The following is a 25116-nucleotide window of genomic DNA, read 5'->3' on the forward strand; positions in this document are numbered from 1 at the left end:
TATAGCCACTTTGTTTTTCAACAAGATCGTTGAACTTCTTAAAAATTGAAAACACCTCAGATTTTTCTTTCATGAAATAGACCCAAGTCATTCTTGAAAAATCATTAATAAAAATGATGAAACTTGTCACTTCCTTGAGAAGTTGTCTTCATAGGTCCATAAATATCCATATGAACCAGTTCCAAAATCTTTTTGGCTTGCCATGCAACTCCTTTAGGAAATGGTTGCCGGTGCTGTTTGCCAAGTGCATAACCTTCACAAACTTCATATTTCTCCTCAATTCTTGGTAAGCCATCTGCCATCCCTTTTTGTTGAAACACTTTAAGGCTATGAAAGTTTAAATGGACAAACCTCTTGTGCCACAACCATGAATTTTCATTGACATGTGCTTTCAAGGATTGATTTCCACTATAATTGAATTTGATTAGGAAACTTCGGTTGACTTGCATTTGGATTTCATCACAAGCTGTCTACTATTCTTTTTGTCATAGATTCAGTACTCATAATCATCAAAGATAAATGCATATTTATGCTCAAGAAGCTGCCCAAGACTTCTTTTTTTTTTTTAGGATAGTTGTCCAAGATTCAATAAATTTTGGTCTAAATTAGGAAAAAATAAAACATCACGAATGAACTTCGTACCTTGGTTTGGACACCAATTGTTCCCAATCCATTTTCCATCTTCACTTCAGTCTTTATACATTCATCCAAGTCAAGAAAAGCGGATTTATCTCTTGTTATGTGATTGTTACAGCCGCTGTCAAGGTACCACATATTGTTCTTGACGTCATGGCCATGTGACAAACATAGAATAAGTTTGCTTCTCCTTGCTTGTCTTGTGAAAATTGTGCATGGTGATTGTGAATTTACAATTCTTCTTAATATGACCAAATCTTTTGGAATAGTATTGCTTTGGCTTGTCTTTGTACCAACAATTTTTCTCAAGGTGATTGGTCTTGTCACAATAGCTGCAAGGTTGTGAATTTTCAGCAATAAGGCCTCTTTGAAGGTTGTTTTTTCCTCTTCCTCTTGAATTTCTACCTCTACCTCTACCACGGCCATATCTACCGCCTTTTTGTGAGTCTCCACCTCTTTGATAGCTACAAGATGGCTCTCGTTCATTGGTCTTAAGGTTGAAATTCAATTTCAATTGGAAAGCACTTTCAACAGATTTTTTAGCATGTCTAGCTAACCTTCTCTCAGGAGTTTTCAAGGATCCCATCAACTCTTGAACACTCATTGAAGAAATAGTTTTTTGTTTTCTCAATTATGGACACCATTGGATCAAATTTTGATGGCAAACTAACTAGAATCTTTGTAACTATTCTGCTATCAGTAATCTCTTCACCAAAGGTTTTCATTTTATTTACAATTGTGGTGATTTTTATGTAGTAATTCTGAATAGCTTCATTATCACTCATCGTCAAATTTTCAAGATCTCTTCTAAGAGTTCGAAGAGTAACATTATTTACCTTGAGATTCCCTTGAAACTCTTTTTGTAGAATCTCTCATGCTTCCTTGACATGATCGGCTCCCATAATTCTTGAAAAAATATCCAAACTCACACCTTGTTGGATGTGTGAAAGAGCTTTTACATCCGTCTTCCTATGCTTCTTGAGTGCCTTTATTTCTTGATTGGTAAAACCTTCTTTTACTTTCTGGTTCTCTATAGCCATTCTCTACATATTCCCACAAATTTTGTGATTTAAAAATTGTTCTCATTTTTATGTACCAATGATCATAGTGCTCACCAGAGAATATGAGAATTGGAAGACCATCACTAGTATTATTGGCCATCTTGTATAGCTGGAAATTTCTCAAATTTTTCTGGTTTTAGGGGATGACTAAGGTCATGAAACCTTGGTTCTGATACCAATTTTTTGGATATTAGGTCAAAATTTGAGAAGAATATTTAGAAACAAGACTAGTTTCAATTGTTTCTTTCTTTTATTTCTTTCACTCTTCTATTGCTTTGGAGCTTACAAGGTCAATTTATAATTGTAAATGATCATTCTAGATACATAGGGAAGATTTCCAATCATACTTACCAACAACCTTCTTAATTTTCAACCTTCTAGATAAATAGAGAAGATTCCTCTTACCAACCATCTCATTTACAAGCTTTCCAACTAATTGATTCAGTACATTATTCAACACACTAGGTGAAAGGAAAGTCTTACATTATCAAAGATATAGAAACAAAAATTATCAAAAGAGATTATAGCAGCTATATGTTGTTGGTAAGAGATAGGCAGATAGGCTCTATGACGAATACGGCACTTGAACTAATGCTCTTAGTACACTTAAATTCACTTAAACCCATTATATTTATAACAATCACAAGGAGAGATTTCTTTGTAAACTTTTGATGTGGGATATAAAGATAAATTCAACAAATCTCCACCTTGATGTGTATCCAACATCGATAAATAGTAGATAAATTGTGAGGACTCGCAAATTTACTTATTTTAAATTCCTATTTCTAGCTCATTTAATTATTTATATGACCAATTGTTCCGATTATTATTTTCTAACCTTTTTAGACCTAATTACATTGATCTATGACTTACTTATATTTTTACAGTGGCTCGTTTCAAAATTTAATTTTCGAAGGCTCGTTAAGTGAAAATAGTGAATACGCGATTGGAGTAAATAATGGAATCGAGAATACAATAAGTTTGGAAAATTGGAGACTTGCACATTAGTTTCAAAATAGATATTTTTATGTTTAAGTGCTCAAATATTAGTTAGTAATATTATTGTTACAAGAATTTCTTAGAGATTTTGCGTTATCGCGCTTAAATTGGAAATACGTCTTTTCACACGCGCGATTTAATTGAGGGACTTTAGACCCTTACTTAGGGGCAAGTAAGAGTGAATAATATTTATATGAATGGAAGTGCATTGGAGGTTTAGTGCACTAGTGAAACAAACTTAAGAGGAATCGAGTACAAAACGCGCGCGTGCGCGCACTTTTTGCGGTTGACTTTTGTGCACCCAATCCTTAGTCATTAAGCTTCCTTTGGAAGCCTCATTTCAGACCACAATCTCTCGCTCTTGCTTCCTCATCTGGCCGGCTAACAAAGAGAGAAAAACAACTCAAGAGCTCTTCAAAATTTCTTCATTTCCTTCACCAAATCTCCCTCCAATTCACCTCAAATTTCAACCGTACTTAACTAATCACTTGGAGAACACATCAAGCTTGGAAAGAGGGCTGCTATCCACAGTTTTCTTGAGCATCTAAGGGGCCAAAATTTCTGTCTAGTTCATCAAGGGAGGTAATGGACGATCAACCATGATAATCTTAAGTTATGGAAGTTCTATTGCACATCTAAGCTCAAACATGCATGTGGGTAACTTGTTTATGTTGGAAAAATGGTGTGTGGGCTCTATGAACTCCCACTTTTGATAGAAGGACTGATTTGATGATTAATGATTAAATTAATGGTGGTTTAGTGCTTAAATTAGTGGATTAATGTTGTATTGTTGGTAGAAAATCAAAGGAGGTGCTTGGAGCAAAAGTGACCATTTTACCCCTGCCTTGTCCGACCATTTTTGTACAAACTTTTGAGGTTATAATGGCTTGATTATGTTTTTTACATGTTATATTGGTTGTATAAAAAGTTTCGTTGAAAAATAACTTGATTTGGTTACCCAAATGTTGGATTTACGAAAGCTTAGAAATCTGGAAACTAATCCCGTATTCACCCAGGCAGTGTTTTTGTTTCGGCAATATCTTTTTACTCCGATGTCGGAATCGAGTGCCGTTTATGGAACAGGAAACTAGACATTCCTAGCTTTCCAACGGTATAAAATACACATTCGGGTTCTATCTGAATGAGCCAAACCATTCGTTTGAAATCCAATGTCCTGTTTCATTGCTTCCTGGAAGGCAGCACATGAGCTACCACTTTATGCACACGAATGAGCTGGTTATGGACAGATTTTGAAAATGGTTTCTTCTGAGGAAAGATAGCTTTATGAGTCTAGTTTTCAATACCACCAACCATGTTCAATTCCAAGTTGAATTGAGTGAGTTGTGGCCATATTTCGAAACTGATGCAGTGAGTAAAAATCCTCTTTTGACTAGTTAAATGGCCTAGCTTGATTTGGAACTTGTTGTTTTGGAAACTTTGATGTCCAACATCTACCAAACTTTATATTAGATGCTCCTTGGACTTTGTTTCACAAATAAACCAGATTTGGGTTGGTTGCACTGGACAAAATGTTTAAAAAGGGAAGAATAGCTAGAAGACAGTTTTGCCTTGGGAAATTTCTTGAACTTTGATGGTTTAGTTAACTACCTTCCCGTGTGAAATTTCAAATGAAATTTGATAGAGGAGTGGTCCTTATATGGAGGTTTAATTGTACAAAATTTGGTGATATTCTGAGACCATTTTGATATGCAAATGATGTTCCGAAATTACTCTTCGAATCTGGAAAACTTTTCCTTTTCTCTTAGCCGAATGGCCAATCTTGACTTGGGACTTGTTATTTCGAAATTCTTGATGTTAATCACCTAAGAAAATGTATCTTGAATGTTAATTAGACATTGTCTACACAAATGAACTATGTCTGAAAATAGTTCATTAGCCAAATGATTTAGAAAAGGGAAATGGTAGCACAAGGCAGCTTTGCCTTGAAAATTTAGAAACTTTCGTGACTTTGTTAACCGACTTTCCGTATGTATTTTTCCATGAAATTCGATAGAGGAATAGCCCCTATATGGTAGTGTAACACTACTAAATTTGGTGCCATTCTAAGTCCGTTTCAATGTTCAACCAACGTCCCAAAGTCAGTGATTTAAATCTGGAAAATAGGCCAACGGTCTCATTTTTCAGCAACTTTGAGCCGCCATATCGTGGTGCTCAAAACCCCAATTCTTGTTCCGCTTGTTTTATTTTAAACTTCAATTGCAAGTCTAATTGAGTTTCAAATTTGAGAGACTATTTCACATTGTGTGAATTTTACCGAATTTCCAAAGTTACCCAAAAATCAACCATGAAACTGTCTTAGTATTCTACAGCAGTAACTTTGAGCCAACTTTTGAATACCTTTCGTTTGGAATCATGGAAAAGTATCTTCTAAAAACTTTTAGTACTTTGGAAGTAGTTTCCAACGGTATCAAGTTTTCCAATTTTAGACTCATAGAGAGTGAGATGTGATTTTTCAAAGTTTGCTTGCTGAATCTGAAATTTTCAAACTTAAAGGAAATTGGGGGTTTCAAACTCTCCATTTTCCTCCGATATTGTTAGACCGTTTTACACTTGATTTCAAAGGTGAAAATCAGATTTCTCTTGTGTTTTTGAAACCCACTTCTGAGTCTCGATTATGAATAATTAAGGCTCAATTCATGAATTCTTCTTAGAATGAACACTAGTATAACCTTCTCGATATGTAAGGGATTTTAAAGCGATGGTGTGTAATAGACAACTATTGTTTGCTTAGGTGCTCAAGGGGACCTTCAAGAGGGACTCGGAGCGGACACTTGTTTGGGCGCTTACTCATTTGTTTTCACTAGGTGAGTGTTCCATATAGGAGTACGTAATTTGAATAAGTCTATGACATACTTATGCTATGATCATTAAGTGTTAAGTGCTACATGTTAAGTATCTACCACACTCATGCACATTTAAGTAATGCATACTTGAATTACTCGATATGAAATACTTGAATTGCATATTTATGTGATGTGTTTAGATGATTAATTATGCTCTGGCTGCATAAGTCGCTTGGAGTGAATCTCCTCGACTCTTAAGTGGTAAAAGTGAGAAACGGCCAATGGCGGCCTATTAAAATGACTAATGTCTACCAATTAACCGTAATTACTACCGTCAACCGTTAACCATCAACTGTTAACCGTTTACCGTAATTATTTACCGTTTTCCTATCTACTTGATTACCTGGTACTTGATTACTTGATTACCGTAAATTACATGTTCACATGAAATTATCAAATATTGCTTATGTGTTTATGTGTTAATTGTTGCTAGTAATTGCTCATATGAAATTGTCCACTATTTTAAAGCGAGTGTGTACTTTATTTCACTCGACCTACCAAAAGAATAAATTTTTACCGTTAGCCAAGTTATTTGATTACTTATGCATGTTGTAAGTTCTAAACTGAACTTGGGCCCTGCCCTTGGTTACTGACCTACACGAGTCAGGACTGGACTCGATCAGGTAGGTTGGAACCCTGGGCCACCGTTTTGGTATATTCGAGTATTACCACTTGAGGGATAAAGCGATGGCCAGACAGTACCGTGGGGACCGGAAGTTATAAGGTGCAGTTGACCGAAATGGTTTCAATAGAACGCCGCATCCTTCAATGTGTGTTTATTTTACATAATGATAACTGTTTCATGCAAATGTGCCATACCTGTGATATGCTAAAATTACTCGTACAACGATTATTGTCTCATGTTAATATACCAATGTGTAATCTTGAGCCATACATATGATATGCTCAATTACTTGATTTATTAGAACTGCTAGAGTGTCTTGGAACCTCACTGGGCTGTGTAGCTCATCCCACGTTTTGGGTTTCTTTAACAGGGTTTGAGACCAAGAGTGCTCGTGAATAGTACTAGATTGCGTTCTTTTGAAGACTTTAAGTTGTATTACAACAGATGGCTATAGTAAATATTCTTTTGAGTTGTATTAAACTTGAAAGCTGATTCATTGTAAGTGTGAGATATTTTGGAGTATTTTAATTATGTATTGAAGTTATTTGAAGTATTCCGAACTTTTGAATTATGGAATGTCGTGAGTCCTAGCAAGAGTTGGGTAGGCGTCCCGCGGATACCCTTTGGTTCGCCTTATGGAGAAGTGGGGGCATCACAGTTGGTATCAGAGTTTAGGTTTTAGATCTTTGTAGTGTGTCCTACGCTTAAAAGTTTAGGATACCGGACTGTCGGATTGGTTTGAAAGTTAAGTGACTATTTGTAGGAATGAAAATCAGAGCCACTTTACGTGGTCTATGCGTCGGGTGATTTTGGATCAAGCGGTGTTATGGTACTTATTATGTGATTGAGTAAAGGCTTAAGTACCCTTCTAGAAATGTAAGATGTGAATCATGAATGTGATAGGTTGTAAAACCTTTATTTTGATCCTTGGAGGAAATTAATATGTATGTTGGGTAGGAATCTCGAATGTCGTGATTTACTCTTGGGACCAGCCGGTTCGAGTTGTGAAATACCTTGTTTCGGATTCTTGTACCCGAGTACTTGGGAGTTGAGGGCAATCCTAAGGACTCGAGATCTCCATTTGTGGGGAATAAGAATGAATCGATATTTTACGTGAATAGTTACAGGAAACCAATAATTGTTTGGTTATGACAGTATAATAATTAAGAGAGGGACGCGGAGAAGATCATAGCCCAAAAGATCCTTATGTTGGAATTGAAGTTGAACATGTTAGGGAATGAGAATCATCTAGTTTCAATTGATCTAGTGAAACACTACTTGTGATCTTTCGAAATGGGATGATGGGAGTAGAACTTAAGAGTTTGTGCCCTGGAGATGAATGTACTTTTGATAATGGTTTGTTTACTTTTGTTTATTGATTTTGACTTGGTATGAGTTTTACTTGACTAAAACTTGTGTTATGATTTAATGAGCTTTAGTTTGTGTTTACTTGCATAGTGATAATGTTATTTGTGCAAGTGATTTCCTTTTCTTTAAGAGTTGTTACTGGTTATGGCTTAGTGTGAGATTTATGCATATGCGTATAGATTAGTTGTGAACATGAAAATTAGAGGACAACGAAAAGGACGTCAATCTAGACAATCCCAAAATCAAAGAGTGAATAATGGGTCTAATATTGATCAAAATGCCGAGCCAAGTGCTAGGAGAGGAAATGACCAAATGAGAGTAGTTTTAACTCGCATGATGGATGTACTAGAGCTCTTAGTAGCTCAACATGGCCAAAGGGTTGGACAAGGAAACCAACATGGAAACCAAGAGATAGGGGAGGATCATGTTTTGGAACGGTTTCAGAAATTTTTCCCACCCAAATTTCTGGAGGGCCTGACCCAGAAGTGGCTGAGAATTGGTTAGAGAATATAAGGAATATATTCGATGCCTTGGATTATACAGAGAAAAGACAAGTCACTTTTGCTGTATTTCAACTTGAAGGAGCGGCTCGAGCCTGGTGGAATGTTATAAGAAATAAGTGAGAAAGAGATCAAACTCCAAGAACTTGGATAAACTTTGTGCGTCAGTTTAATGAGAAATTTCTCCCTCCACTTGTCCAATAAAAGAGAGAAGACGATTTTATAAAGCTTCATCAAGGAACTTTAAGTGTAGCTGAGTACGAAACATGCTTTACGAAATTATCTACATATGCTCTAGAATTGATGGCTACTGAACGGAAGAGAATAAGACGATTTATCCATGGATTAGATTTAGAAATCCAAGATGCCCTTACCGCAGCACAAATTGAAACATTTAGTGACGCTCTCGAGAAAGCGCAAAGGGTAGAGAGCATAAAAGTCCAACTGAGGGCCTTTCAAGTGAAGAAAAGAGATACATCCGATAATAGATCCAGAGAAATTGGACCACCACCCAAAGTTAGAAAAGGAGATGATGGGGTAAGACTATCACTCCCTGCACCACTCATGATAAAGGAACCAAAAGGAACTATGTCACGAGGAACTCCAGTCGGACAGATACGATCAAAGGAAACCTCACAAGCAAGTTAAGTCACAATGTCTCGTCCAACCTGTGGATATTGTGGAAGGACAAACCATACCGAAGAAAACTGTTGGCTAAAGGGGCGAAAGTGTATGGGATGTGGGAGTACCAACCATAAAGTTCACGACTGTCCAAGGAGGTATCCCCGAGAGACTACCACTCAACAAGGAAATAGAACTAACCCTCGACAAGTCAATGGAAGAGAAAACCGACTAATGGCATCTGCAAGAACATATGACATGATCACACAACAAGGTTCAGAGATATCTGAAATTACGGAAGGTATGAATTTTGAGGACGAAATTCTTTTAAGGAGGGAAGGTTGTGAGGACTCGCAAATTTACTTATTTTAAATTCCTATTTCTAGCTCATTTAATTATTTATATGGCCAATTGCTCCGATTATTATTTTCTAACCTTTTTAGACCTACTTACATTGATCTATGACTTACTTATATTTTTAGAGTGGATCGTATCAAAATTTAATTTCCGAAGGCTCGTTAAGTGAAAATAGTGAATACACGATTGGAGTAAATAATGGAATCGAGGATACAATAAGATTTAAAAATTGGAGACTTGTACATTAGTTTCAAAATAGATATTTTTATATTTAAGTGGTTAAATATTAGTTAGTAATATTATCATTATAAGAATTTCATAGAGATTTTACATTATCGCCCTTAAATTGGAAATACGCGTTTTTACACGCGTGATTTAATTGAGGGACTTTAGGCCCTTAGTTAGGGGCAAGTAAGAGTGAATAATATTTATATGAATGGAAGTGCATTGGAGGTTTAGTGCACTAGTGAAACAAACTTAAGAGGAATCGAGTACAAAACGCGCGCGTGCGCGCACTTTTTGCGGTTGACTTTTGTGCACCCAATCCTTAGTCATTAAGCTTCCTTTGGAAGCCTCATTTCAGAGCACAATCTCTCTCTCTTGGTTCCTCATCTGGCCAGCTAACAAAGAGAGAAAAACAACTCAAGAGCTCTTCAAAATTTCTTCATTTCCTTCACCAAATCTCCCTCCAATTCATCTCAAATTTCAATCGTACTTAACTAATCACTTGGAGAACACATCAAGCTAGGAAAGAGGGCTGCTATCCACAGTTTTCTTGAGCATTTAAGGGGACAAAATTTCTGTCTAGTTCATCAAGGGAGGTAATGGACGATCAACCTTGATAATCGTAAGTTATGGAAGTTCTATTGCACATCTAAGCTCAAACATGCATGTGGGTAACTTGTTTATGTTGGAAAAATGGTGTGTGGGCTGTATGAACTCCCACTTTTGATAGAAGGACTGATTTGATGATTGATGATGAAATTAATGGTGGTTTAGTGCTTAAATTAGCGGATTAATGTTGTATTGTTGGTAGAAAATCAAAGGAGGTGCTTGGAGCAAAAGTGACCGTTTTGCCCCTGCCTTGTCCGACCATTTTTGTGCAAACTTTTGAGGTTCTAATGGATTGATTATGTTTTTTACATGTTATATTGGTTGTGTAAAAAGTTTCATTGAAAAATAACTTGATTTGGTCACCCAAATGTTGGATTTACGAAAGCTTAGAAATTTGGAAACTAATCCCGTATTCACCCAGGCAGTGTTTTTATTTCAGCTATATCTTTTTACTCCGATGGCAGAATCAAGTATTGTTTGCGATACTAGAAACTAGACATTCCCAGCTTTCTAACGGTATAAAATTTACATTCTGGTTCCTTCTGAGTGAGCCAAACCATCCATTTGAAATCCACTGTCCTGTTTCGTTGCTTCCTGGAAGGCAGCACATGAGCTGCCACTTTATGCTCACGAATGAGCTAGTTATGGATAGATTTTGAAAATGGTTTCTTCTGAGAAAATATATCCTTCTGAGTTTAGTTTTTAACGCCACCAACCATGCTCAATTCCAAGTTGAATTGAGTGAGTTGTGGCCATATTTCGAAACTGATGTAGTGAGTAAAAATCCTCTTTTGACTAGTTAAATGGCCTAGCTTGATTTGGGACTTGTTATTTTGGAAATTTTGATGTCCAACATCTACCAAACTTTATATTAGATGCTCCTTGGACTTTGTTTCACAAATAAACCAGATTTGGGTTGGTTGCACTGGACAAAATGTTTAAAAAGGGAAGAATAGCTAGAAGACAGTTTTGCCTTGGGAAATTTCTTGAATTTTGATGGTTTAGTTAACTACCTTCCCGTGTGAAATTTCAAATGAAATTTGATAGAGGAGTGGTCCTGATATGGAAGTTTAATTGCACAAAATTTGGTGATATTCTAAAACCATTTTGATATGCAAATGATGTTCCGAAATTACTCTTCAAATCTGGAAAACTATTCCTTTTCTCTTAGCCGAATGGCCAATTTTGACTTGGGACTTGTTATTTCGAAATTCTTGGTGTTAATCACCTAACAAAATATATCTTGAATGTTATTTAGACATTATCTACACAAATGAACCATATCTGAAAATATTTCATTAGCCAAATGATTTAGAAAAGGGAAATGGTAGCACAAGGCAGCTTTGCCTTGAAAATTTAGAAACTTTTGTGACTTTGTTAACTGATTTTCCGCATGTATTTTTTCATGAAATTCGACAGAGAAATAGCCCCTATATGGTAGTGTAACACTACCAAATTTGGTGCCATTCCAAGTCTGTTTCAATGTTCAACCAACGTCCCAAATTCAGTGATTTAAATCTGGAAAATAGGCCAACGGTCTCATTTTTCAGCAACTTTGAGCCGCCATATCTTGGTGCTCAAAATCCCAATTCTTGTTCTGCTAATTTTTTTTTAAAACTTCAATTGCAAGTCTAATTGAGTTTCAAATTTGAGAGGCTATTTCACATTGTGTGAATTTTACCGAATTTCCAAAGTTACCCAAAAACCAACCTTGAAACTGTCTTAGTATTCTACAGCAGTAACTTTCAGCCAACTTTGGAATACCTTTCGTTTGGAATCATGGAAAGGTGTCTTCCAAAAACTTTTAGTAATTTGGAAGTAGTTTCCAACGGTATCAAGTTTTCCAATTTTGGACTCATAGAGAGTGAGATCTGATTTTTCAAAGTTTGCTTGCCGAATCTGAAATTTTCGAACTTAAAGGAAATTGGGGGTTTCAAACTCTCCATTTTCCTCCGATATTGTTAGAACGTTTTACACTTGATTTCAAAGGCGAAAATCAGATTTCTCTTGTGTTTTTGAAACCCACTTCGAAGCCTCGATTATGAACAATTAAGATTCAATTCATGAATTCTCCTTAGAATGAACACTAGTACAATCTTCTCGATAAGTAAGGGATTTTAAGTGATGGTGTGTAACAACCAACTATTGTTTGCTTAGGTGCTCAAGGGGACCTTCAAGAGGGACTTGGAACGGACACTTGTTTGGGCGCTTACGCGCTTGTTTTGACTAGATGAGTGTTCCATATAGGAGTACATAATTTGAATAAGTCTATGACATACTTATGCCATAATCATTAAGTGTTAAGTGCTACATGTTAAGTATTTACCACAGTCATGCACATTTAAGTAATGCATACTTGAATTACTCAACATGAAATACTTGAATTGCATATTTATGTGATGTGTTTTAATGATTAATTATGCTATGACTGCATAAGTCGCTTGGAGTGAATCTCCTCGACTCTTAAGTGGTAAAAGTGAGAAACTGTGATGGCCCCACCTCCCCCTAGGGCGAACCAAAGGGTTCGGCGGGCCGCCTGCCCAACTCTCGCCGGGACTCAGTCGTTCACTACATTCCTCAAACAGATTACAAGATAAATCTCATATATACATCAAATGTTCCAACATTTACATATCAAAAGCGAAGCGTCCACGCTTCCACTGCGCCACTCTGATCCATGATCCCAATTCTTATACAAGAGGAATTCCACAACAATAAAATCACAACAAGCCTTCCTTCGCCACAAGCCCTGTGGAGGGGAATAAAATAGTTTTGGGGTGAGTTAGAAGCTCAGCGAGTAACCAGTAAAATCAGAAATCAAATATATTTCACAATAATGCATTTCGATCATTTCGATGATGTCATGATTCAGAGATCAAATGTACGTTTATTGCTCTCATGAGCCGGTGAAATCATTGCATTTGAACACCCAACGCTCAAATAGATTATTTAACATTAACATTGAGAGGGAGCCCCTTTTTGAGCTCCAGATAAACATGAACATGAACCATAAACAAGGTGGAGACGTTGGTGTCTAGCACTAGACTTTCCCAGAACTCATTGAAGCCAAATCATGTCATGAATCCACATGCAAGCACGCATGATATGCAATCGAATAAATAATGCAAGAAGCATTTCACAAGTACTTTGGAAATAGTTTAGGGTCACTCACCTCCATGGCTCAGAAATCATCCATCATATAACATTGCCTTGCTCAAATCCAAGTCTTAGATCACAAACTCAATGCAAACAAGTCCCTTCAAAGTTCGGACAACACTTCCCCTGAATTTGCTAACTTTTCCAGCCATCATGGCTTCATTATTTCCTCAGCCAGTCCCAAAGGTACACACACAACAACAAGTTCATCGAATAGTCATTCAGCAAGCTCCAAGTAGTACTAGTACAAGTCAAGCTAGGGAAAAGTTCGGAAATGAAAGTTAAGCTCAAAACCAGAAAAATAGTTTTTGACATCCTTTTGCGGTAATGGCACCAAAGGAACTACGATTGTCGGATGAATGTGCAAGATACACCGTTTCGAAACTAAGAGATAGGGCTACAATATTGCAGAAGGTCACTCAACCCAGTTTCAAGTGTAACAAGGTCAAAAATGCAAGATACTACACCAGAATCACAAAAACAGATTCACAGAACGCATTCTAGCGGAAACATCATAAATCAGGCTATCCAAGTCCAAATCCAGAAATTTGAAAACCAGCTGAAAGCTAAGAAACAGGGCTAAATTTCATCAGAAGGCCTCAACAACCAATTCGGAAGCAATTCCAGCCAAAACAACCAATTACAGGCGCAATTCTTACATTCGGGTAAAACCAGAACAGCAATAGTAATTTCGACTTTTCTCATTCTACACTACTCCGATTAACCTGAAATTTTGCAGGAACCTCTAAAATATCATTCTCTACAACTTTCATGTTTTAAGCCAAGGCCAATTCGGCTTCTATCTATGAGCTACAAATTCGGACAGAATGAAGAACATCAAACCCTAACTTTCTAAGATTTCTTCCAAAACAGAAATTGTTTGCAATTAACCACTTTTTCCACCTCATAGAGTCCTTAAACATCATTTCCAATCATCATAGACAGCCACACAATCATGTTCATATTAAAACAGAAAAATCCCCAAAAATAATAAAACTTCATCAAGTCAACCACAACTCAATATATAATCCATCAAACCATCTCTTTAGCCATCACAAGTCACTAATTTAGCATAATCAAGAACAAAGAAAGAATTGCTAGACATGAACCTTGAAATATCAAGAAAGTTGATGGCTTAGTCCTTTGCCTTCTCTAATCACTCCACCACTACCTTCAATCTTCCTAAACAAGTGACTTTTGTGGAGGAATTTGAAAGTTTAACGGTTGATTCACAAGATTGAGCAAGAAATGGAGTTGGAGTTGAAGGCTTTCTTCTTGTATTTTTGCTCCAAGAGGTTCGGCCAAGACAAGCTTAAAATGGAGAGAAATTGGTCAATTTTTGAGGTTTAGTAAAGGTGATGCAAATTAGTCAAAGTCCAACTTTAAATAAGAAGGTGACACATGTCACCTTTTTAGTTTAAAACTTATCTTTTTGTCTCTCCAATACAAATATCTTAACACTTTGTAAAATAATATCACTTAATACAAAATTCCAACAAGTTGTCAAAAATATAATGCATTTACCACACTTGCGGGTCCCACGTTCAAAATACGCTCTTAATTTCTCAAAAACTAACTGATACTAGAAAAATCATTTTAAAACTATCTTTGCTCATAAACTTTATTTGGGAAATTTTTCTAATAAAGAAACTGTAGAAAAGGCGGGCGATTAAATAAAATAAACCCTAGAAATTTAGAAAATTTCCGGGTTCTCAAACTCATTCTTTTCGGGGCATCACAGAAACGCCCAATGGCGGCCTATTAAAATGACTAATGTCTACCAATTAATCGTAATTACTACCGTTAATCGTCAACTGTTAACCGTTTACTGTAATTACTTACCGTTTTCCTATCTACTTGATTACCTGGTACTTGATTATTTGATTACCGTAAATTACATGTTCACATGAAATTATCAAATATTTCTTATGTGTTTATGTGTTAATTGTTGCTAGTAATTGTTCATATGAAATTGTCCACCATTTTAAAGCGAATGTGTACTTTATCTCACTCGACCTACCAAAAGAATAAATTTTTACCGTTAGCCAAGTTATTTGATTACTTGTGCATGTTGTAAGTTCTAAACTGAACTTGGGTCCTGCCCTTGGTTACTGACCTACTCGAGTCAGGACTGGGCTCGGTCGGGTAGATTGGAACCCTGGGCCACCGTTTCGGTATAATCGAATATTACCACTGGAGGGATAAGGCGATGGCCAAATAGTACCGTGGGGACCGGAAGTTTTAAGGTGCAGTTGACCGAAATGGTTCCAATGGAACACCGTATCCTTCAATGTGTATTTATTTTATATAATGATAACTGTTTCATGCAAATGTGCCATACCTGTGATATGCTAAAATTACTCGTACAATGATTATTGTCTCATGTTAATATGCCAATGTGTAATCTTGAACCATACATATGATAAACTCAATTACTTGATTTATTAGAATTGCTAGAGTGTTTTGGAACCTCATTGGGTTGTGTAGCTCATCCCACGTTTTGGGTTTCTTTAACAGGGTTCGAGACCAAGAGTGCTCGTGAATAGTACTAGATTGCCTTCTTTTGAAGACTTTAAGTTGTATTACAACAGATGCCTGTAATAAATATTCTTTTGAGTTGTATTAAGCTTGAAAGCTGATTAATTGTAAGTGTGAGATATTTTGGAGTACTTTAATTATGTATTGAAATTATTTGAAGTATTCCGAACTTTTGAATTATGGAATGTAGTGAGTCCTGACGAGAGTTGGGCAGGCGTCCTGCGGATACCCTTTGGTTCGCCTTAGGGAGAAGTGGGGGCGTCACATAAATAGCAAACATGTTCCACCTTCTCCATAAAAGTCCTAATGGATCTCAACAAGCCACCAAGGTCTTAACAGATTTCAATGAGCCACCAACGAACCAAGATACAAAAGACTCAACAGGTCCCAACGGGCCAAAACTCACAAAAAGTTCAATATATCCCAACGAGTTAAAAGTCATGAACACAGTAATCTTGCTCCACCTTCTTTACAAAATTCCCAACGAGTTCCAAGGGGTCAAATGGCTCTTCTTCGATACCCAACTGAACTCCAACGAAAATCTTTTCTCTTCACTTTGTAAAGCTCAAAATTGATATTGATAGTTTGTTATTGTCATCAAGAACCAAAAATTTGAACCAAACCTGAACCTAAAAGCTGAAACTCTGATACCAATTTAGTAGGTCTAGTCCCAGGAAATTGTTCAACGAGAACAATATGGTTCTTGGCAACCCAATAAAGATAATAATAAATCAAATAGAGAAACACAAAATTTTACATGGTTCGATCGAACTAACCTACGTCCATGAGCGAAAGGATAGCAGATTTACTATAATAGAAAGAGAGTACAAAACCTAAGAAATAATTCTAAGGTTCAAAGGCACCTAAAACTGAAAACACAAAAAAGACTAAATACATAAAATACTTAATAGCCTAAAAGCATATAATTTGCTCTTTTGGTTTGATGCCTAATCAAAACTTATTTCAAACTAGAGCATGGGCCTCCCTAAAACTCTTTGGGACTAGTGCATATGGCATTTAGGCTGATGTCCTTAGCACATTTAAATTCACTTAAGCCCACTATATCTATAACAGCCACAAGAAGAGATTTCTTTATAAATTTTTGATGTGGAATACAAAGACAAATTCAACAGAAACTAAATCCTTATTGGTGCACTCTAGGTCAATCTTCTCAAGGTTCATCAAGTGTTTGGATTCAGATGGAATCTGCAGAAGTATGTTGCAGTGCTTGAGGAAAAGGCATCTGAGTTCTTTGAAACTATTGGGTTTAACCTCCCAAAATTTCAAATTTGTAGCTTTATTAATGAACAAAACTTTGAGAAGAGGAAAACTATCATTTTTTGTCTGCCACTTCTCTCCCATAAAAGTATTGTCCTTCGACTTGACCTCAAGATGCGAAAGCTCTCCAAGTATAGGGCTATGGTCTTCCCATTAAACTTGGATTTCCTCCATAAAACCTCTTAGATTAGTGGTATTAAGGTGGGTTGTGAAGTGGTTTGGAAAACCAAGGTGCTAAGTTGCTTCCTTTCATGAGTTGGTAAGGTGAGTAGCTAAGGAACCTCTCTTTTGTTCTCAATAATGTATAATTAATGGCCTATGTGAGTTAAAGAGATGGTTTTAGGTGTTATTTCATGACTTTTGGTAGAAATTGGTGAATTTTTATATTTATTCATGATTTTTCTGTTTTCATATGTTTAATATTGTTGGGCCATGGATGATGGCTTGGAATGGTTTAGAATGAGGCTGTAGTGCGTAAATTGTGGTTGTTTGAGGAAAATTTTCGCATTGTACGGAAAATTTCAGATTTAGGGTTTGAATTTGGGGCTTTTCTAGGGTTTCTATATAGCACTTGAATTGGTTTGGATTAGAGAGTTTTGTGACTCTAATAAGGTGTATTGAAGGGTCTATGACTTGTAACGGTTTTGGTGATTGTATTTGGAAAGTATGAGTGAATGCTTGTAGGTTGGAAACTTAGAATTTTAAGGGAAAATGCTGTCCAAATTGGGGTTTCTTATGTTTTATTGGACTTGGACTGTTTTAGGGGTAATTAGAGACCTTAGGGTTATCTAAACCCTTAGTGTCGAGTGTTTCTTATTTATTTATACGTTTTCTTGATTTTACATTAGTGGCTTGCAGCTTCAACTTATGACTCGTAAGCGGGTCTCATTGTGCTTGTTTCAATGTTTTAGGGTGTGACGGTGGTCCAAGACGCTCGTCGGGTGGACAAGTGTGAAAATTCTCTTTGCTTGTTTGGTGAGTGTACTACTCACTTGATTGTTACTATGTGGCTTTGTTACACTTGAAATCGATGATTTGATTGCTTATTTGCATTGTTGACATTGATTGAGGTGAGGGTGTACTTGATCACTCTCACCCTTTATGTCTTCTATGACTATTTACTGTGTTACTGGAATGATACATGAAATTACTTGAATTGGTGTCGTTTGGACGAGTATCCAACGGCCATTACTATTATCACTGAGCTCAACCCCATTGGTGGTCGATTGAATCAAACTATCAAGGGTTTGGTCGTGAAAATTGACGAGTCATGGGGACTGTTATATGGAATCTTGGAGTATGAGACTCTCGATTCCGGTATACTCGAATATTACCAAATCTAAACTGTTTGGAGTTCGGGCCCGGTTGGGGTATGTGTGGTGGAAGGAAAGGGAGTAAAGTGGAGTCTACGTTGGGTTACACCTTGTACATTGACGGAGGGTCAATGATATACGATCAAGGATGACAAGCGAGGAAAGGGGCTCTTGAAAGCCGTCCGTATCCTTTTACCACTTGTATTAATATGTGACGTAGTTGGCTTCTTATTGAATGAATTTGGAATTGATCGGATTTATGCTTAAATTGAACTTCCTTGCTTGAGTAAAAGTATCTCATTGGGCGAAAGCTCATCCTATTATCTTTTGTTTTCCTTACAGGGATTTGAATACCTTTTGGAAGGCTTTGATACTTTGGTTGCTGAATTGAGATTGATTAAACACATCTTGAATAGCTCTTCGATGTATGAAACCCTAGTTGGATTTAGATCCGACCTTTCTTTTGAGTTGTAAATTTGGAACCGTACATGTATAAATGTGTTTGGTATGTTATTTGGGCTTGCAGTTATGTGATTTCTTGGTTTATATGCTTTGTTGATGTTTGGACGGATTTCGGACAGATTCAGTTTCAAACGGCGAAAAGAAAAAAATTGGCGGGAAAGGAAAGGGTCGAATCCGGCCAGAAACTGGCCGGATTGACGGCCGGATTGGAGGCCGGATTGCCCTGAGAAAAATGGAAATCCGGCCTTTGCTCTCTGGCCGGTATCCGGCCGGATTTTGACATGTCCGGCACTGTTCATGTCGGCTCCGATTTTCATTTTTTTTTTATTTTATGATTTGGACTTGTTTAAGCACGCTTGTATGTTCCGGAATGATTTAGATAGCATTGAACTGTCTCATTAGTCCTGGCGAGAGTTGGGCAGGCAGTCCGCTAACCCCTTTGGTTCGCCTTAGGGGAAGGTGGGGCTGTCACAAAAGCTCTGATACCAATTTGATGGGGAAAAACACCTCGAGAGAGTCATCCAAAGAGGCAATATGTAAGTCAGGAACCCAATTCTAATCCAAAAGTTTAAGCCATTAGGTCTTGAACCCTTACTTACATATTAACCACTCTTTCTCTATCTCTCGAACCAATATGGGATATAACCCTTTACTCATGAACCTAACAATGATGATGATGACAATGGTGACAATAGAGATAGAGGGGCAAATTCTTTGAGACGTAGCGGTGGTTACAATCAAGATAGCCAACAAACAAGAGGCATGTCATAGATTCAAGGACAAGATAATTATTATAACACTCAAGATATTGATCATGGCTATCGTCCTAGCATAGAAGCACAACATCAATTCCTCAATAATTTAACTTAGTTTTTGAGTGAGGAGACTTTCTCTCACCATTCAGGGTCACAAAGATATAGAAGAGTCAATAAGCAAATGCAGAATTTGGGTACACACCCAACCTATGAGTATGAATCTAGCCAAAAGTGGAGTACTAGTCAATTACGATATAGCTATAACCTATCATATGAAATCATTCCCGGCTATTACAGTGGATATGGGGTCATTTGGTGGATCTAGATAAGTCGAAAGCTCTACCAGCATTCATGGTAGTGGATACTATGAACAAGAAATAGATAAATATAATGATGGTTCTTGTTTTGATTCCAATAGCATTGGATTTTATGATCATGATTTTGCTGCATCATATAGTACTAGCGATAGTGTTAACTATCGAGGGTTTGGATACTACCATCATGCTCAGCAATCCATCACCAATCCAAAATTTCTTCCATCTAATGACTATGGATCGTCTAGTCAATCCTCACATCTAGCAAATGCACCATATAACTCTTATACGTTACCTACTCAAGATCTTGTGCTACATCCACATCTGTTTTATCATTCATTTGGAAATAAAAGTAATTTTGAACCACATCATCACTTTACTTGGTATTGACATGTATGATAATATAAAGTAACAGTATATCTTTGTAGATATTTGTCTTTTGTTTAATATGATTCCTTTTTATTTTCGGCAGGAGATTGATCATGAAATAAGCGAAGTTATTCCAACTTTATGCTATAAATAAATCCTCATTTTGCATTGTTAATGATTAATATTATTTTGCAATTATTAGTTTTCAAATTGCAGTCTATGTTATCTTGATTTTGTTTGTGATGCCATTATATTAAATGATTAAAGATACCTATTGTGTTTTAATATGTATAAATATAGTACATTTTACAAATTTTCTTTTGCTAATTTTTTATTAGTTTTCTTTAGCATATATTTTTTTTATATTATTCACAATTTTTAAAATATTAAATATTTTAAAATTTGTATTTCACCGATATCATGACCAATATATCGAAACCGATGTAAAACTATTCGGACCACGGCCACGACTTTGAACCATGTTTGAGTTTGTGGAACAAGTTATTGTAATCCAGTCTAATCAACCCATCAATCGTTTTCTGTTTTTCATGAACCAACCAAGGCACACCACGAAGAACCATACCCCACCACTCATAATCTTGTGGCTTTTTACTCAGAATACCAGCTGTTACCACTATTGCTAATGGTAACAGGTAACCCATCACATTTTGTCAAAATGTCCCTTTCAATGGATTGCAGTTTCTTTGGACATTCGTTTTTACCGAACACCTTTGTCCTTAATAATTCTTCAGCCTCTTCTCGTTCTATAAATCACAATTTAATGAATTTATAGGGCTGAGAATTTTTCTGAGCATGACAATCAAATATTTGTGATTCAATTCCCGGTGGACCTCGGCAACTAAATCTGGCTCCGATAGGTTCTATATCTCCTTATCCGTAACCTTCAACTTGCTTAGGATATTAAGCAGCACTTCTTTCTTCTTGGGTTTACTCGAAACTGTCACCAATTCACGAGTAAAAAGATTATATTCAACTCTTGGGTCAATCAATAGGATACCTTTATGGTGGGAACCCTTTGACCGTGCCTACCGTAGTAGGCTCCTCAGTGGTCGACACTTGTATTTGGCTAATGAGGACCAAACGGACCGTTGTGTTGCAGGGCAAACACGCATGGAGAAGAAGGTGATTTATTTTGTCAGATGCAAGCAACAATACGGTCAGCTTCCATACGCTGTTGGCATGTACGCACTCCACGCATTAGTGCTAGGTTTCCCGGCATTCCCCCCCCCAATTCACTTCAATGCTTTTCTCAACTGACTGTGCATGTGTTTCCCTTCCCAGCAATGAATAAAATAGTTTTAAAATTAATGTTTTCGTTATTCCTCCAATTAATTCACTTTTTGTTATTTTAAGCCAACAATGATCATTGAACTACTACTGTTGCATTTAACTTCTGTCGAAAGCAAGGCCCCGTTTGGAACCTGACTTTTTTGGAAGTTTGTCTAAAACTTTACTTTAGAACACTGTATAAGTTGTTAAAAAACTTACTGTATAAGTTTTTTAAAAATTTTTCCTTTTAAATTTTCTTAAAAACTTTACTATAGCAAACATTTTCTTTGTTTTAAATGACTATACTGTAGCAAAAATTATTTTCTTTTTGAACCAGTGGATAGAAAAAGGTAAACATGTCGATTTTTTATATATTTTACAATAATATAGAATGTCAAATAAGTATGCAATTGACTGGAAAAAATGCACTTTTTATCCTCAAAGTTTGGGTGGTTTACGAATTTCGTCATCAAAGTTTCACCCAAACACATTTCAACCTCAAAGTTCCGTAATTTTAGCCAATTAAGGACAATTGACGGAAAATGACAAATTGATTGTTAGAACCAATGGTTTTACCTAACAAAAAATGGGTAAAACCGAATGGAGGCATTTTTAACGGAACAATTGCAACGGACGAAAAGCTCCATTCTTCTCCTTCTTCCCTTTGCCTTTCTGCAACCCCAAAATTTCTAAGCCAATCTCTAGAGCTTTAAACATGTTATCCTCAGAGCATCTGCCTGTGGTTCTGAAGTCTCATGTTTGCCTAATGAGGAGCAGAAGTTCTGAAGATTCCCTTTCGTAAAAATATGAGTGCAATACTTTTTTGAATTTTACCTACAACCATTTGTATATTTAATATAAATTAAATGATTCAGATGAAAAGGGCTGATGAAGAGCTATTACTTTGTTCCTCTACTAGAAGAAACCCATAAAGAGCTGATATTTTATTGGCAATTTTTTTTACCTTAATGTATTTAATTTATATTAAATACAAAACCCACTACTGTTCCTTTCGTAAAAATATTAGTATATGGCTTTTTAAATTTTACTTACAAACATTTACGTATGCAATATAAATTATATGATTCAGAGTAAAATGCCTATAAATAGGTAGTACTTTATTCATATAATAGAAGAAACCCGTGAAGAGGTAGTAAAAAGTGGATAATTTCTTATTTTATTTCACGTATTTAATTTATGTTAAATAGAAAACCTACTAGTTTCCATTTCATAATAATAGTAGTGTAACACTTTTTGAATTTCAGCTATAACCATTTATGTATTTAATATAAATTAAATGATTCAAAGTAAGATGCTCATAAATAGCTAGTACTTTATTCATATAATGGAAGAAACTTGTAACCTTTTAATATAAATTTAAACATATAATAATATAGTATATATAAATATTCATTATAAGTATGTAATGTATTAGAATAATGAATACATTAGAATACTAACATTTGTAGTTGAAATATAGTAAAGAAACAAAAAAGGTTGTGAAAAATTGTACCAGACAGAGTGATTTATCCCATTTCCAAATTCCATTGAAATGAAAGGCAAAAGAAAGAACAAAAAGCGGTAGAATGAATTCGAAAAACAAAGCCTGAAATAAAGAGTATAGGTCGCTGCTGAGTCACTTGAGTCGTGTCACTATAAGCCCAAAACGGAGCAGAAGGGCGAGAAGGATGTTTGAGTCAGTCAATCTCCCACCTGTGCCTCCAACCTTATTGACAAAAGCAGCCGATGTAGTGTGACTGTTCGGAGTTGAGAAGTGGAAGTTGTTGTTTTCTTCAAGTCTGTGCGGCAAAGGTTCGTACTTTCATTCTTCAAGCTTTCGCAAACTCGTCCGCACAATGCATTGGGCAAAATGTTAAGCATTATGCAAATGTGCCAAATATCTGTTGTGGAATTTGTTGTGGCATCGTTTGACTTTGTGCTGCACTGAACTTGGTACGGTTATTTACATGTTCAAATTTGTAAATCCCAAAACTATGTTGGCCTATTTTGTATTTCTGCACAGCAAAATGTTTGCCGATTCACCAACCTGTGCTGCGTAACACCGTAACATTAGTGGAAGGTGTTAGAATGGCATAGTTGAATGACAACTTGGGTGGTATTAAGAATACTAATACCACCCCAGGCAAGTTACTTAGGGCTTTTGTTGGACTTAGCAGAACCGGAATAGAGTGATGTTATGAAAATTCGGTTAACTCTATCTTCGATTTTCTCAAAATGAACGTAATTGAGCTGGCTGGCTATGTAGGAATTGGACAGGTAGTTCAAAAATATTTGTGAATGGGTAATGGACCTTGCATGATGGGATTTGTATTGTTCATTTACTTACCTAAGCAGCTTGAAGATACAAATTGTGGGCCAAATGATTTGGGTAGTCAAGTGTTATGATTATGCACATAGTATATAATGGAATGTTTAGTAATTTGTATAAGTTAGGGAAAGATGGGCTCTATTAATTAAACAGAATAAGTAGTAGTAGTAGTCATATGGTCACCCCAAGTAACAATAACATTTGACTATTAACACAAAGGTTGAACTGCAGCACAGCCTTTTGTCTGTGATTGATGTTGTGGTTGGAGACTTTTGAACACAGTAGTAGCGACTACATAAATTTGTTGTTTAACCAAATATCCATTAGTGGTTGTAATTGGACTTTTGGAATTTTAGACGGTGTTATCTCAGCCATGATGCATAATAACTGAAAGCATTGTAATGTATAGCATTCGATTATAAGTTGTTAAAACCATGTTTCATGAATTTTTGCTGATGGGCTTGGGGTTGCTGTGGTTCTGAATTGTGTACATTCAACCATCATGGAATGGTCCATATAAAGTTTGGGAGGAGGGGCACATAGGATACAGTCACTTTGAAATTGGTAGAGAAAGTCCGTGCTAGAAATGGAAATGGCTACAGGACAACCGTCAAACACCCGATATATTGCACTGAATGCTCAAGTAGAAGACGTTGGTAACAGCTGCAGAATTGTAAATTCAAGAATGTATTGCACAGCATATGCGATAACAGGGCAAGGGGGTGAAGGGGAGAATGTCGGTGAAGGTGAGGGAAATGAAACAGCTGGATTTGAAGTTATAGATGATGCAGATGTATGTAGCATGGTGTTTGACAGTATTAAAGAAGCGGAATCATTCTATACGAATTTGACAGTATGTAGCAGTTGTAAATCCGAATTTATATTTTAAATATGCAGTAGATGACCATGGACGTCTTAATCGACTGCTTTGGGCTGATTCATTGTCTAGATATGACTATAGATGTTTTGGTGATGTGCTTGTGTTTGACAGTGAGGATGCTCACCTCGGCCATCCCGAGTGGCCGAGGTGAACTCACCTCGTCCCTCATCAGAGCTCATCCGTGTCCCGGGTATCATCCCTGAGCTCGGTCTCGGCCGTTTCCCTAGCCTACTGTGTAGCCGACCTCGGCGCCCCCACCTCAGCTGCACACTGATGATGTCAAACCATCTGACATCACCCAGGACCAGTGCTTTATCTGAAAAGCACTGGAGGCACTTAATGGCACCTGCACAATACTCCCCGTCATCATGCTCAGGCAGCTACAGTGTCCGAGTCAGACCTCCTGACACGGGACAGAGCCGTAATGACCAGAGGGTGGGTCCCGCCAGCATAAGCCCTCCGCTCTGTCCTCTACTCTACTCTTCTATAAATACTTCACTCACACTCCCAACAAGTAAGCACACTGTTCATTTGCTTATACTCTTATTATTTTCGTTCTCAGACTAA

The sequence above is a fragment of the Coffea arabica genome, chromosome 10c (genome assembly GCF_036785885.1).
Source record: "Coffea arabica cultivar ET-39 chromosome 10c, Coffea Arabica ET-39 HiFi, whole genome shotgun sequence".
Classification (NCBI taxonomy): Eukaryota; Viridiplantae; Streptophyta; class Magnoliopsida; order Gentianales; family Rubiaceae; genus Coffea; species Coffea arabica.